Here is a 13873-nt window from a genome sequence, read left to right as displayed (position 1 = left end):
TAAATTTCGTAAGATATTTTATAAATAATAATACAAAGTCTACGGAGAAAATCGTGAAAATCTATGCTGTATAAGCTTTATCTCCTATAGCAGTGGTTGTTCAGATACCAGTTTTTACCATATATCTCCTTTATGTACGAAACTAAACCCAATAAATTGTGTTACCGGTTTACATACCGATCACATAGCGGTGAAAATCACTTAGATTGGTGTCATATAAAGTATATCTTCCATACCTCTGATTGTTTAGATGCGATTTTTTATATAAGTATGTAACTCCTCTATCGATGTATGCAGATGTATTCAAAAGCAGTAATCTGTCAAAGTAAAATTTGCAGATGTTCATGAAAGGTATGAAGCCTTCGGCATAGCCGAAGACAGCGCTGCTTTTACTTGTTTTATTTTGAAAACAGTCTCACCCTCCATTAATCTGCGGTTGGCTACAAGGAGAGCTGCCCTAAAATTTACGCCCCTTGGACTACGCCTTTCCTGCCCGACTTGCGTATGAAGTTTGAATTGCCGTAACTCATACCACATGGTGATCCATGTGCAGTAATGTAGCGTATAAAACCCTTTTTTTAATTTTCATTCACTAAATTAGGTAAATTTATTTATTTAACTAGCCTGTACGATTTTGGTTCAATAATCTTAATTTAAAATTTTCTTTGTATTTTTCGCGTAGGGAAGGCGTAAAATTTTAGGATAATTTTTTTTTGTACCCATCCTCAACTTTTTGGGGGGTGAGACCGACAATAAGTCTAAACAAAAAATATGTCCATAGAAATATGGGAGAGTCCAATGTATGTAGTGCATCACTTTTTAGCACCAGTTGCTATTTGAAAAATAGATAAAAAAAAATGTGTCCCACATAAAGTTAGCACAATCTCTCTGTACCAGCCGGGAGGTCGAAATAAAAGAATCGCTTTGCTAAATTTCTGACTAACTTGCAAAAATCTACCCAGACGCTAAAATGTGCATATATATGTATATAAATATGTGTGTGTGTTTTTCTATTTAGCACGTGTTGTGTTGAGTTTTTTACAACCAACAAAGCATCTTGGCCAAATACTCACCCGCCATCCACAATTTAACAAATCGTCCACCAAAACTTTTGCACTGACCCACCACCAAATTAAATGAAACGAAAAGCATAATGCCGAACCCAAAATTCAATTAGAACATATGTGTGAATTAAACTGACAAATTTATGAATATCGTTGCTCTTTGCATAAAGACTCGCTTCTAACCGCTCGGCGCCGCCAACGCAGTGCATTACCGCGGAGAGGCAAGAAACTCGTCTAAGAAATAAAATAAAATCAAAAGATCACAGGCGTGCCGTGCTGGTGTCAACGAATTCGAGGAAGTAAATGCTGGTGGGTATATAATACTTATTTATATACATAAACACAAGGGTAATTGACTTGGTTTCGCCGAATCGGTTTCCACCGGTTTCGTTTTTTTTTTTTTTTTTTTGATATTCCCTGCAAGGAGTGACGTTAGCTTATACCTAACTTTAGTCTGTTTACGCGAACCCTAGTGCTAAATATTAACTGTATATTTTGTTCGAAAAAAGTTAACTACTTTTGTGGGGCCTGCACCTCTGCATTACATGTCAACTGACTTGTAACTAACTACTTTTGGACATAAAATATCAATAAAAAGCATTTTTTTAATTTTTTGTATTTTTATTTTTTTTTACAATTTTATTTATATAATTTAAATTCATCATTGCATATTTTTTTACATATTCAAAATGTTAAAATAAAATTTCGAACTTCATTTTATTTATCCTGAATTCGAAAACGAATTTGTGAAGTGCAGGAAAAATTGTATGCAAAGCAGTTTTTGTATGAGGTCTTTGGTCGTTGATCAAGTAGAAAGATTGAACTCGTCGAGCACAAAAAAAAAGCGACCGCAACATTGACTGTTTTCAGGTGGACGTATGTCAAAGGGAAAGCAGCGGGGGAAGTTTTATTGGCTACCCTTCAAAAGATCGGTTATTTAATTTTAGAAAAAGTATGTTTAACACAACTTTTGCCAAAGTTGGTAAATTTGACTTTTGACCGGATTTTTCATCTAAATATATGAAGAAATATAGTATTCTTGGACACTTTAGTATACAAACTGAAAAAATAGTAGGATACTACATATTATAGTACGGCGACTAGCAACCCTATGTGTATAGCTCAATGGTCAAAGTTGCTAACTTTGCACTTTGCATAGGAAACCGGCACCAGTCTCTCTATTTGGAGAACCTGCTGGCAGTCAGTCTTTTCGCCAATGGAAAGGGAATACCCAAAAAAAACTCCCGTTCCCCAGCTAAAAACAATACACCTATCCCCATATCCCGAAGCAAAATGAATTCCTTCCCTCACTGTATTTCCTGACCAGTCAGTCATGGGACATCTCAACGCCACTCTTTGTTACGTTCCTGAACATATAGAAATATAGAACGAGGCAGCGAAAAAGATCGACAGTGCGTCTCTAAGATGCCAATTGCCGAGGCAAACAACCCTAGCTGCATTTTTTTCGAAATGAGTGACAAAAGAACGCTCAACTCGGGTAAAATCCGACTTCAATTCTCAATATAAAAATTTAAGACTATCGTTAATTTCTTTGTGATCCAATTATCGGATCTGAACCAAATTAAATAGTGTGGGATTATAAAAATCAGTTTACGTGCTCCAAAGTAAGGCGGTAACATATGTATGTAGATAAAAAAAAAAAAATTCGACGAAATGGGAACCTCCTCCTTGTTGCGAAGTCAGTTAAAAACGCCGTACAGATCCGTAATCTAAGACCCAAAATTAAGTTTAAGTGTCTCGACGTTTCTTATGTAATTTTGGCGTTCATACGAATATAGCGTTAAACCACAATTTGGCATGCTTAGGTTTGCATATATCCGTAACTTGTGCTGAAGGAGGAAATCGGATGCCGGATTCAAATTCAGCGCACCAAAACTTTTCAAAAAGTATAGTCCAGCCTCAGGGTCTAAAAACGTAGGCCTGTGTTATTTCTCCCTCCATATGACAGATAGGTTCTTTATTGTGAAAATTATATTCGGATGATTTTCACTAGTTTCTGTTCTCTTCTTTCTGTACTGATTTTATAATAAAGTTTGCGAGTTTTGTACCAGTGAAATTATTCGTCATATTTTTAGTGTGTCCACGTCTTCTTAAAGCTTAGTCATGCATAGCGGCTGTTTGTTTTGGATATCTCTAACGATGTATACATACATAAATGTATATACATATATATATATACTCATAAATTTATCGTCACCAAAAATGCAAAATAACGTAAAAACGTCGTCACTGATATGCAAAAAGTCGTAACTTATAAAAAATTCGAAATTCACTTTTTGCTGATTTCATCGAATTACAACTCCCCACATCGTTTTATGAAAAAAAAATATATAAATAAAAAATTTGTCACTACTTTTTCCATTTCAGTGGCGATGTTGTTACGTTATTTTGCATTTCCCAAACTATTATTGACGGGCCACTGTGATTCACAGTTTACCTTAATATGGGTCCTTGATCCAATACCATGCCCGGCCATCTGATTGAAAGCGATTAATTTAGTCTTGTCAGGCCATTCATTGCATTCTGAAAGGCCCACCATATCCCAAGTGGCAACGGTCTGGTTTTCGTGCGATGCAGCAAAATGATGCCCCACCCGCACATGTATTTTGATCAAAATTGTTTTTTTCTTCTTTCGCCCGCTGTCTAAGCGCTTTTGTAATAGTGGCTGCATCGCTACTTGCTACTAAGTTCACAAGATTTCGGACCGTAATATTTTTTGACAGACTTCCTTTGTCATTAGCAACATTTTAGGCTATATTTTTTTCTCAGTCTTAACATTTTCATGTGGCAACATCCACAATTTTTTACCACTTTTCCTGTGGTCCCGCCTTTCCGCAGTAAATCTATTATTTACATTTATGTTTCCTGATTAACCATATTATTTACGGGTGATCGCTTCTTGAATAACATTACAATACAGAATAAAGTCATCCGACTTCCAACTAAGTAAAATATAACTGTAAAATGCAAGACTGAGAGTGAGTGCAAAACTGTAACGTTTGCCATAATTTACATTTTTGTCTGCAAGTTTTTTTTATTGTTGTTGCATTGACTTCAAATCGTTTTGAGGGGTGTACCAATAAGTATATGAGCCATTCTTTTTTTTCAAGAACTATTTTTAAAATATTTTTCTTTATAACGAGATGGCTTATTTTGTGAGAATCAACAATTGTTTGTGATTTGTTTTCAAAACTTATGTTGAAATATATTTAGTAAGGTGTTAAACATCGAGTTTTTGCAAGAATTTAAAATTTATTGCAAAAGGCATAAAAAGTGTTACACCCTGTTGCAGTTTTGCTCGTCACTCTGGTTACTTCCCAAGCTAATAAAAGCGAGGTAAAAAAAAAATCACTATTCTTCAGTTCTTGTCTGCGTACAAATTTCACGCATTTAGTACAGTGGCGAAAATATCTCGCTGTAGCTCGTTATTTAACAAAAACCTTGCAGGTCCATTTGGAACTTTGTACGAAAATTAGCAAACTTCGACAAAGTTTCAACAAAATTGTGATCATTTAATTAGATTTCTTAAAAACGTTCTGAGTATGCAGTTGTGTAGCTCATTCACAATTTAAGTAGCTAGGACTTACCGTTAATCTTTTGCAATTTTTTTTGTGGAAAGTATTGATCATTTTTTCCACAAAAAAAAAATGCTTGAACTTACTTTGTATTGGAGAAGATGCCTAAACAAAAAATTGCCAAAAATCAACGGCAAGTCCTAACTACTTCAAATTTACATTTTGTTATAGTAAACTTTAATAAGCTACAAAACTGCATACTCAAAAAAATTAAAAAGTCTCAAATTTTGAGGATTTGTAATTCGCCGAATTTTTATAAATGTTCTACAAAGTTTGAAATTTTGATTAACATAGTTTTATTTAGATAGTTAGGTATATTTTCGTAAGAAAACAATAAAAATGTCTCTTCTCTATTAACATGTTTACATACGGTGGCGCGGTACATACATACATATGTAAATATGTTTGTGTAAACAATTCACACTTCAGTGGTAATAAAAATGATAATTTAATCGTGCGAATCAATATGATGGACAACATACTAAGGTGGGTGCTGAGAGAATCTGTGAATGAAATCCAAGTGTAGACAACACAAAAGCACAATTACTCGGCGTTTTGATTTTTTTTTTTTAAGCTATAGCCAATGGCTTGCCGCAAATTTGTGGCTGATATGTACATACATATATACATATTACCTTAACGTGCTGCACTATTTGTACAGTAAATGAAATTTGTAATGCAATATTATGTATATGTATGAATTTACTACGCATATTTACATACATACATAATACGAATATGTAGAACAGAATGCGATTATTAATGTTTTCTGAAATTTTATCAAAACTTAAGATAAGTGTGCGGGAATCGGATTGAATTTAAATCAACTTGCTATGCATGTTTTATATACACATGAACTATATGTACATACATACGTACGTACACACCAATAATCATACATACTCTAAATGTTTATATTTTCGCCTTTCGTTTTTGTCTTTTTTTTTGCCAAGCTATTAAAACCGCCTGAGTACTGACTGCTCGTGCATGCTGTGTCTGTTCGCCGGATAATCGCTGATCATCAGCTAGGAAGCCGGCAATCATCAGCTCGGGTTGGTTTATGACGCAAATTCATTCCCCCAAACAAAGCAGGAAAACAATAAATTGGCAATTTTAATGGATTCACAAGTGTATTATTAATTACGCTTTCCGATGGATTTTTTATGGAACAGAATTGCCGGCTGAGATTGCTTATTTGAAAAAAGAGCATACGCATGCAAATTTTTATTAAAAGAACAAAAAACATAACTGTTTATACGAGTATTGGCGCTATTTAAAAGGATAATATTATGCATATATATTTAATAATATTATACATGTATGTATGTATGTTGTACTATATACTTGAATGCAAACATATGTACACTAGGTGACAAATGAAAGTATACGCCTTGTTATAATATAATATTCACAATTGTGTTCATGAAAAATTTTTCTGCACTCACTATTTATGAAAATATAGTTGATTTTATAATATAAACGATATAAATGAAAGTCTCACACTCTATATAAAGTTCACAAAAACTCCAAATATTTTCATCATAATTTTCAACTTTTTATTCAGAATTTCTGGAAAAATTTCGAGTACGCAGTTTTGTAGTTCATTTAGTTTTAGTCTAATGATGTGCAAGTTTTAAACGGCTAAACAATCCCACTGAGTTCTGAGAATTTTTGCACTTCTGTCTCAAAAAAAAAAAAAAAAATTCTCAAAATTCCATGCAATTTTTTAGCCGGTTGAAACTTGACTAAAATTTAATGGGCATACTCGAAAGTTTTGTAGAAATTCTGAATAAAAAGTAAAAAACTTTGATGAAAGTTTTGTGAATCTTTGTGAACTTAATATTAAGTGCGAAACTTTGACTTATTATAGAATGAACTATATTTTCTTAAATAATTAATGCAAACCATTTTTCATGAAATATTTGTGAATATAATATTAGAACAAGGTGTACACTTTCATTTGTCACTTAATGTATGTAGATATTATTGTAGGGCAAAAAATTGACTTAGCTGTTATAGAAAAACTGAAGAGACTTTTTCAAACAATAGCCAATGGCAATCATTCCCATTTGCTTTTTAACACTTTTGTTTTAAGTGCTTTTAAATTTTTGTTAAATTGATCGCTTTTAATTTTTTCCACTTAAGAATATTTATTTTTTTTTTTTTTTGGATTCAAAATGGTGCAAAATGATTCTTCATTCGAATAGGTAAAGTGCTTTTCTTAAAGAATCAAGGTTATACGAAAGTGTCTGACAGAGAAAATCAACTGTAACTTTTAGGATTTCAAAAATTGTTTGTGTGCCCATGTGCATGAAATATTGTTATGAAATATTTACGAGTAGAACTCCACAACAAGCTCAACAAACGTTCAACGCTTTTCAGGGTTTCAGCTATAAGTTTGATCTGATGATTTTGATGACGACTTGAGTGCCGAAAGCCACAACGCCTGGAAGCTTGTTGTAGAGTTTTACTATTAAGTATACAAGGGATCCGCTATAGAAGGGTGCCGGTCGAAATACATTAAGCATTCTCAACTATATTCTGAAGCACCTTAAATATGCAATTCAAAAAGTTCTTATAACAAGAAAAGTTCGGAAATGTTTTTCATATTTAGTATAAGTGAGTAAGCTAGGCACCAATTACTACCGTGCGGACCAGTTTATCTTCCCGGGTATTAGGCATATTCAAATATAATACTTTTTAAAAAATAGGAGTTTTTTTGAACCAATCGAACCCCTAATGTTTTATAATCTGCAACTACCCGTACTACTCATACATTTTTATGTGTAAACATACAACAACAACAAAGCGTTTGAATTCGCTATGCGTGGATATATTCGTAATTTGAAACGTGTGCCATACACTTTAACGAGTGTTTCTACCAAATGCGATTGGATAAATGATTGCAACTTTCATTCATATCAATAAGCTCATGCATACATAGCACATTAGACTGGGTCGCGAAAAAATGTTTGCAAAAAAAAAATTTTGATTTTTATGAATTACAGAAGTAGTTATAGTTGAATTTTTTCAAAAGGTCTTCTGAAGCAAGCCCTAACAAAAAACGAGAAAGAAACGCAGGCTGAAGACTTCTTGATTCTCAGAAAGGCTATTGATCGGGTGTTTAGCTTCAGAAATTATCTACTGGGTATGTATAAAAGCTCAACCAGCAACCGACGGAGCGCCCTTCCATACCTGCTATCCGTAGCACCATATGAAATTGCTGTTGAAATTGAGAGAGAGAGAAGCAACGACAAAGTCACCGTCATGCGGTGGTCAGCTCTCGTTAACCCGAGAATCCCATAAAATAGGTCGCATCAGCTGACACGGTCTACAATTCAACGTCGGTGGCTGATTGCGCTATCAGACATGGTTGTCACTCATACGCCCTGGCTTGCGAGTAAGTTACAGGGCAATTCTGACTAAGACAGTAAAAAGCCTTTCGTAAGACAAATCAAATACAGATGGCAAAATAGTTGGAAAGACTTTTGTTAATCTGCCCTGAAAGTCTTAGAAAAAAGCTCTCTCATTCACCACTCATGGAGGAATGCTATTTTGGGATAAAGTATTTGTATATCATTTAGCTCGCATCGCTCCAACAGTGCAAGGGCCGAATGAGCAGAGCACGGGCGTGCCGTTCGAGAGATCCAAGTTCGAGTTTCAAATTAAATTTCTTTATTTTTTAATTAACTAAGAAGAAAAAAATTTTATTTTAATTTCATCTAATCATTAAAAATATTTATTTATTTATTTTTTATAATTATTTTTTCGCTTTGTTTTATTTTTTTATTCTTTATTTTTGTTTAAATTTCGTTTATTTATCATTATTGATTGTTTTAAACAGAAATGATTATATTTTTTTATAAAAAAAACTTATTGCTCAAAGGCGAACAGCATAACGCTAAGACCTCGTCATTAGCAGATCCTTCAACTAGTCTTACGAAAGTAAAGTAAAGAGCTTTCAAGATAGTTGCCAGAATAGACAACTGTATTACCAAATATTTTGTCTTTCGAAAGACTGTTGTAAGTTGAAAGACAGTTGCCAGAATTGCCCTGTTAGGATGACCGGTAGAATAGGTGGATACTTCTGATATTAAAATTGTATGCATTATTACAAAACCCAACACCAAAAATCATGTATGTACTTAATTACTTGCTTGCCAGCCTAAGTTACTAGCGACCAGTGACGTATGAGTGATAAAAATGTTTAGTCTGTAGGTGTAAAACGGCGAAATTGCGAGTCGCTTTAACTTTTTTGTTGATTTATTTATTTGTTGCTAATGTGAAAAAATCTTCGCTTACTAAAACATCTAATTTATGAGCAATAAAGTTTTATGAAGTGTAGTAAAATTTGAGTTATTAGAATTTATTGTGTTTAGTAATTAAAAATATCTTTTTCAACGATATACAATTTCAATGGTGGCTGTTTTTAGGACTGACCAAGGCTGATTATTTGTATTAGCTCTCAAACTCGCAAAGGAAGCAATCAAACCAACTTTTTTTCTGTACAGGAACAAGCCCAGCCTTATGTACATTCACATCTGCTCTTATATGAACTGTCAGCTCTGTGTGCCGCCGCTTCGTTATGCTGATGCTGATGATGATGTGATGCGTTTGCCAATGTCATGGAATTGTTGAGAAACGTTTTATGTCAATCGATGAGGGTGTTGAGGAATTTAGCCGGCCATTAGTCGGATTATTCATACTTGTTCAATAAACGATAATGGCCACGATGTGATATGTGCTAATAATCAGATATTTTTGTACATAGATATCTTTATTCTTATATGTATGCACATACATAAATGTACATATACATATATATATATATAAACTTGATGCAACTGCAAATGTTAAATGAACTTCGTGCCAGAAGTGCTGACCTATGGCTAAAAGCTATCTAGTGTCCGCTGCGGCAAATGAAATCAAAACAAAAACAATAACAAATGCGCAAACAGATGCAAACATATGAATGAATTTGTATGTATTTTTCTAATGCTGGTGACGAGTATCCCAAATCACACATATATAGGTATGTATGTACACTCGTTTGGTATTAAAATGCTCAATGAAACATCAACAAGTAATTTTTAAGCAAACAAGTAATTTTTAAGCAAAAAACAAAACCGACTTCAATTCTTATATACATAAAAAAAAACACATTCCGACGAACTGATAACCTCCTCATTTTTTTTTAAGTCGGTTAATGAATCTGACAACGTTATCTTGATTTCGACGGATTTTTTCGAAGGCACTTATTAGTCAAACATATGTAGATATATACGTAGATACTCGCAAATGAATATGCATACATACATACAAGCTATTGCATAATGCAGCTTTGAATAAAGCATGAATAAATACATTTTAACTTTTAAATTTTATAGCAACATTTATTGCACCAATTTGTCAAATATTGCATTCATATTTGAGTAATTACCCAGCAGCACTTGGGAGTATCGTATGATTGTTCCGTGAGCAATCCCTTGCCCGTTTACGAATACTCCCCATTGTTCCCTATGCTCCTGTGTATAAGCATGTCAGTTTGTATGCCCCCTTTAATATTGTATGTCATAGGAGGGCGAGTAATCCATTTTACCTCCAAAACGAGCCTGCTCTTATAAAACCCGCCGCACATTACTCCCAAACTAGCAAAAATGGAGGAGAAGTAATTCCGCAAAGCAGGGATCATACGATTTGTACATTTTGGCAGTTAGAAACAGTGTTGCCAGAAAAAAATTTCCTTTGGTGCTAACACGGTCGAAAAGAAGAGCTAAATAATACTAATAGTAGCTAAAATGAAGGGCTACATTTTTTCTTTCAGTTGAGCATTATCTATTTATTGGCGTAAAGTTGTTTTTACATTTTTCGCAATTTTAATATAAAAAGCGAGTTTTATAAATTTAAGTGCTGAAAAAAACCAAAGCAATAAAATGAATGAATATACTTATATAAAGCTACAAAAAAAAAAAGACAATGTACTAAAAATACTTTACAAACTGTTAAAATCTGCAATTTCAGTTGCTTGAATTGACCATAAAACCTCGGCTTACGAATCACTTTTTCGGAAATTTTTTCTGAAAAGTTTTGGTTTTTTCTCTCCTTAAGGTAAAATTAGTAAGGTAGATATAAAATCCGTGCTTTCAGAAAAAGGATTTTCTTCTAATTAATTTTTGAATTCTTTAACCTAAATGCAAGAGTTTATTGCGGAGTCTGTATTGTCCTGTGGTGACAAATGTATGTTTTTCCACTGCATTTCAAAATTAGTAATTTTATCAACGCCTAAGTTTTGGCGTTCCTTTTCTACCGAATTACTGCCCGCTATAATTTGTGTGTTCTTCCTCTTCTTTTATGTCAAATTCACGATGTCGCTGCCGCGTTCAAAAAACATGTCGCCATCAATTAAGAGTTTAGATAATGAAGATACCAAATTGGAAGCTGTGGCCCGTAGCTCGTCGTTTTCAATGTGTTAAGCACTTAATGCCCAAAAACGTAGTACGTATGTTTGTATGTATGTATGAGGGCAAATTTTAATGTTTACAAATTTTTATTTTTTTTCAGTGAAGGTGTTTTAATTCCTAAACATTGGCCTCAATGTGCCAGCTATAAACATTTATGCATGCGGGCACAGTAGGTCTGTACATATGTACATCCAGATACATACATACAGTGAATACATATACATATGTAGACATGTAAAACGCTTTCACTTCTCAACAGCTACAACAAGTTTTGCTGCAAGCAAATGTGTAACAGAGCACTTCCGTTTTCACTGAGAATCACAAGGATATTTATTTCAAAGTGTGCATACATTTCACGTTCAACATTAGTGAAACTTGATTCATTGCTGCAGGCGGCTTATGTGTTTTAGATACATACATATGTACGATGTACATTCTACGTATGTACATACGTGCTGGCTGCATCATAATAGGGATTTGTCTATAATATCAGGGCAAATGTCGAAGTGCCGCAATTTCCAATATTGCTTTCAGAATTGTCAGCAGGATCTTCTGTTTTAATTTAGATTTTAGCATGCCAAAGAATTTAGATTTTTATTAAATCGATGTACTTATAATAAGTTCAGCGCTCTATCGAGTCATCACAAGCTGCTTTATGTTTATGGAAAAATTATGCTACTTAAATTGTCATTCAAAAACCAAATGCCATGCCAATTTTTTTTTTTTATCATAAAACAGCGTCTCCTCCTTGCAGCGTATCCGCAAATGACCTGAGCGCATTTGACCATCGAAGGAAAAATTTAATGTTCGAGTAAATGCATTCATTACTATTTCGAGAATGGCGCATTGAACTTATTGAATGAAAATCTTGCGACTGTAATATGAAATGGATATGGGAAATAAGCTTTTAGAAAAAGAACACCGTTGTGGTTAAAGTTTACATATGTACATACATATATATATATGACACAAGAAGTGCTCGAATGCAACCCCCTTTGCATTTATGCACTTACTAGTGTATGGAAATTTAATACCTTCTTGTTTTTTTTAAGCAAAACTACCAATTCATGAGCAAATATATCCTTTGGTTTTGTCACGATTTGTGGTAGAACATGTCGCTCAGAATAATGAAAAAATTAAGTGCAAAATTTATTAAAAAGGGGAATTAAAAACTGAGGACCAATCACGCTGTTAAGCTTACAGTGGTGGGTAAACTCATACACACTACTTCCTCGTACAGTGGCGATCAGAAGTAGATGAATGGAGTTTAGGTTGTAATATTTACAATGCTTTTCAAGCTATAATTCTTATGATATTTTTTTATAAAAATAAATTTCGAGCTTTTAAACCAGAAGTTTTAGAAATTTTTGCGTATGCAGTTAACGAGCTTATAAAATTCTGGTAAAATGAGTGCAAGCTTAGAGCTTCTATAAATTAGCATTGATTTTTAATATTTTTTTTTGCTCACGGCTTTTGCGGTTTTTTTTCATATAAATAGCGAAATTTAGTAAAACTGGGCTTGGCTTTTGGAAAAAAGTGCAAAACGCCGTCAGCTGGAAATTTAGATAAAAATTTGTGAAATTTTCCAAGCTCTGCACAAAATTTGAAAGTGTGATTTATATAGTTTTTGTTAAAGCATGAACCATGGTTTTATAAAAAAATATGAAAAAAAATTAGCTGGAAAAATATTCGAACTATTAAAAATGAAGCACCATTCATCAATTTTTGACCGCCACTGTATGTAGTTAAGAAAAAAATAAATTAATATACATACATAGAAATGCAGGCACGGCAGATAGTTGTTGACGCTGCACAGTGGGCCATGAGCGGGGTTAAAATTTTTTTATGTTGGACAGATTCACCGGTTAGATATCTACATATATATGTAGTGGCCACCTGATAAAATATTAAATTCAAAAAGTTAAATAAACTATAACAATATGAGTACCTATCAACCGCAATGATTTTGAAAAGCATTTATTTCTTAACTGAATGTAGTGGGGATGCCACCTGTTTAAAAAAGATTAATAAACTTGAATTTAGGAGATTAGGTATTCGACATACAGTTAAGTTATGGGTCTCAAATGAAAGTGTGTTAAATAATCACTAGTTTGAACATTTAGACTTTTTTGAGGAGTTTGAGGGGATTGCCACCAGTTAAAAAAATTAAATTCAAATTATTTAAAAAGTTAAATGATTTATTAAAAGATGGGCAGCCATCAAAATGGGTTTGGAAAGGATTTATTTCTGAACTGTAGTTAGGATAGTTGACAGTGTTTAAAAAATCAAATCCAATTTAATTTCAAAAACGACATTTGTGTAAAATAAAAAAGCTGGGCCTGTTGATGTGCAACAAGGATTTTATGGGTTACAACTTTTTTTTAGTGGTACAGGCTGATTTGAAATTCGATGAAATATAAAACCCTCTCTTCACTAAGTACATGTTTTGAGGGATTTAGATGAAACATTGAGCCTTGCCATGAGTTTCATTTTCCCCGAACCGGTTCACTTTTCACTTTTGGTTTCCATGGCTTTACTATGGGCGGACGACAAATTTTCGGGAGAATTTTTTTCAGGCGAAACCCAGGATAAAGCAGATTTAAAAAGTTCAAATGAATTTAGGCGTTTTAGCGCTATGCGGATTTAAGTTTATTGGTTATACTATGTACAGCCTTTGGGTGATGCGATTTTACAAGATTGGGCAGTAAATAAAATTTCAAGCCAATAAGCAACGGGTCTGTACGAGAGTGGT

The 13873-nt window shown here is 33.5% G+C and overlaps 1 long non-coding RNA gene across 1 annotated transcript in view; it reads left to right on the top strand.

Moving 5' to 3' along the window:
* The window catches only part of LOC108378042 (uncharacterized), a 15226-nt gene extending 2071 nt beyond the window's left edge, over positions 1 to 13155 (top strand). Inside the window, exons 2-3 of the long non-coding RNA XR_001849381.1 lie at positions 1492 to 1495; positions 13145 to 13155. This is a non-coding gene — a long non-coding RNA (uncharacterized LOC108378042). The remainder of the gene's footprint in view (positions 1 to 1491; positions 1496 to 13144) is intronic.
* The last annotated feature ends 718 nt before the right edge of the window (positions 13156 to 13873 follow it).

This window comes from Rhagoletis zephyria, unplaced genomic scaffold (genome assembly GCF_001687245.7).
Source record: "Rhagoletis zephyria isolate East Lansing unplaced genomic scaffold, Rhagoletis_zephyria_1.1 Rzeph_scaffold_13226, whole genome shotgun sequence".
Lineage (NCBI taxonomy): Eukaryota > Metazoa > Arthropoda > Insecta > Diptera > Tephritidae > Rhagoletis > Rhagoletis zephyria.
The sequence above is the reverse complement of the archived record's forward strand: the minus strand, read 5'-3'. Positions and strand labels throughout refer to the sequence as shown.